At 40.1% G+C, this 2838-nt stretch overlaps 1 non-coding gene across 1 annotated transcript; it reads right to left on the reverse strand.

The window, feature by feature from the left end:
• Positions 1-228: 228 nt before the first annotated feature.
• Positions 229-369, reverse strand: LOC115839173 (U4 spliceosomal RNA). Its single transcript, XR_004033944.1, has one exon. It is a non-coding gene; the product is annotated as a U4 spliceosomal RNA (small nuclear RNA).
• Positions 370-2838: the final 2469 nt, after the last annotated feature.

Here is a 2838-nt window from a genome sequence, read left to right on the forward strand (position 1 = left end):
AAGACTCTGAGTGTGGTTAAACAAGAGGGAAGTGAGTCCTGCTTATGGCAGAAAAGGCACTGGGAAGGAAATCTACTCCTTATAAATGCTTTCAACCAACTGGCAGTAGGAAGGATACAGGGAATAATGAGAAGTAGTTTTAGAAGTGGTAGAAAATCACTTCACATTAATGGAGGAAGTGGCATCACAAGTTGTTGTTTTTGTTTGTTTGTTTGCTTTTAAATTCAGATTCCGTGGAAACTGTCAAAAATTGCCAATGCTCACTATTTTTCAAGTCGTCCCGACAGGGTATTGGGAAAAGTTTTCAATTAGCAATAATCGCGCCTTGGATAAACCTCATTGGCTCTGATACTGTCACTGCACAAAGCTACAAGTTTTTAAAGAAGGCAGTGGAATGGTTGGAATATTTAAATACAAGATGATTTTTGAACAGTTACTAGGGTTGACTATAAAATGTGTTGCTGAAACAGGGAAGCCAAACTAGATATTTTATAGGGAGTTATAAAGAACCTAGACTAATGATTATGTACACCAAGAGGGAACAATTTTTTATCTAAAAGTAAATAATCAACATCATCATCTTCACCATAATTTTAACATAGTTGTTTCACCATTGCCCTGCTGTTCTGAGTCAAGTTCCTTCCAAAACAACAGGGTAATTGAGAAGCAAAAAAAGCACTGTTTGTAATGGTGTGTTCAGGATGAAGAGGAAACGAGAAAGGATGGTAAAGCTTCTCAGGGGTAAGAACCTGGAGCAGTTGCCACCATTGGGCCCGAAAGGCCCAGGGGAAAGAGCAACTGTTAGAATGCAAAGAAAGTAGCTCAAGTTGGAGGAAAGGGACCCGGGACAGGAGCCTTGGCCTTCAGAAAAGGATGCAACGACCAGCAGGGAGAGAACAAGTAGAATAAATACTTCAAACTTATTCTCCTCATGCTCTCTCTTCTCTTGTTAGTGGCCCCCATTGGCTGAATCTAATTGGAAACCATGTTATGCTGAATAATGACCCTCCAAGATGTCCATGTTCCAATCCTTAGAACCTGTGAATATGTTACTTAAATGGCAAGAGACTTTACAGATGTGATAAAGAATATTGAGACGGGAAAATCCTGGGTGGGCCCAATGTCATTGTAAAGGTCTTTTTTAAGTGAAAGAGGGAGGCAGGAGAGTCAGAGAGAAAGATTCGAAGATGCTATGTTGCTCACTTTGAAAATGGAGGAAGGGGCCATAAACCAGGGAATGCAGATGGCCTCTAAGAAGTTGGAAAAGACAAAGAAATATTCTCCTCCAGAACCTCCAGAAGGAATGCAGCCATGGCAACACCTTGATTTTAGCCTAGTAAAATTTGTTTCAGACTTCTGACCGCCAGAACTGTAAGATAACAAATTTGTGTTATTTTAAGCCACTAAGTTTGTGGTAATTTGTTATAACAGCAATACAAAACTAATACAGAAACAAAGAGCAAGGAAGCCTGTTGATGCAGTCCACAATATTTTAATCCCATGGACACAGAAAAAGGTAGAAATGGACAGAAAGTTGACCCATGGGGCAAATAGAAACTACACAGCACGTTCCACCCTTTTTACTCCTCATTCTGCATTCTGTTCTTGGACAAAAAGTTTGTTCCTCAACACCAGAGACACACAGAGTCCCGTCAACCACCGTTATTACCACAGGATGATGTCAATTCAGTCATACTTCCAACCTGAAACCAAAAACATTGGTCACTCCTAGAACCCTTTATATAAGTTGACCGGGGGAAAAAGGAGAGAGGGAAATCATTAACATAAAATGTATTTACTAATTTCTTCACTGCTGTATTTACTTTAAAAACTAAGTTGATAATTTTATCTATTTTCTTCCACCACCCATTCTATAATCCCCTTACCTCTGCCAGCACCTTGTCTAGACAGAGTCGTTTACCTGGTGGGGTGAGCCAACCTTTAGTGATTCTATCTTTATCAAGTTGCCGCAGTTTCCCATTGACTCTTATTATTGGCCGTGGCTGTACTGAAAGGCACCGTGTGAGTCTCCTGGTTCTAGATGTAGTCTTCCTTGCTTCCACTTCCAAATTTCCCCTGGTAATCAGGACCACTCAATCTGGCCAGTAGAGAGACCAACTTCTCTACCCAGTGTTTCAGTGGCATGAGGAACTCAAAGTGGTCAGGGGAAAGTCTCAGCTTCCAATTTACAAGAATCTTGACTCTATTCCCTGGAAGACACATTCCTCTCCTGGGTGCTAGAAACTCTAAATCCACTAAGCCCAAGAATTGTAGATAGGAAGCAAAAACCCTTCAGTAGGTATTTAGGGGTAGTAGTGAGAGGATTGCTCCTGCTTTAACCCTTTGGCTCCCAGATGTACTTACCATAGTTGTAGAAGGCATAGACCTGAATTACCATAAATAGTTGGATTCTCAAAACAGACCCACATGAATCATAGGTCTCACCAACACCAGACTTTATCAATGATTCAACTGATACATGCAGGATACACATAAATGTGTCACTTGTTCCTAGAGGAGCTAAATCTATCAGATACATCTTCCTAATTTTCCTTTTCTCCCACATTGGGATGCATTTTGGTCTTGGAGTAATAGATGAGCACTTAACTTTGTGTTCTCAGAGAAAACCATTTGGTAGGTAGAAAGATCCGCATGACTAACTCTCATTACTCAGCCAGTCATGTCCACCAACCCATAAATTCCACATTTATTTACAGTAAGAAATCTAGACAGTAATTTAGTATATCTTGCTAAAAAGCCATATTTAGATAATGAATTCCTTACACTTTGGGTTGGCCAAAAACTTCATCCAGGTTTTTCTGTAACATCTTATGGAAA

Source organism: Globicephala melas, chromosome 10 (genome assembly GCF_963455315.2).
Source record: "Globicephala melas chromosome 10, mGloMel1.2, whole genome shotgun sequence".
NCBI lineage: Eukaryota > Metazoa > Chordata > Mammalia > Artiodactyla > Delphinidae > Globicephala > Globicephala melas.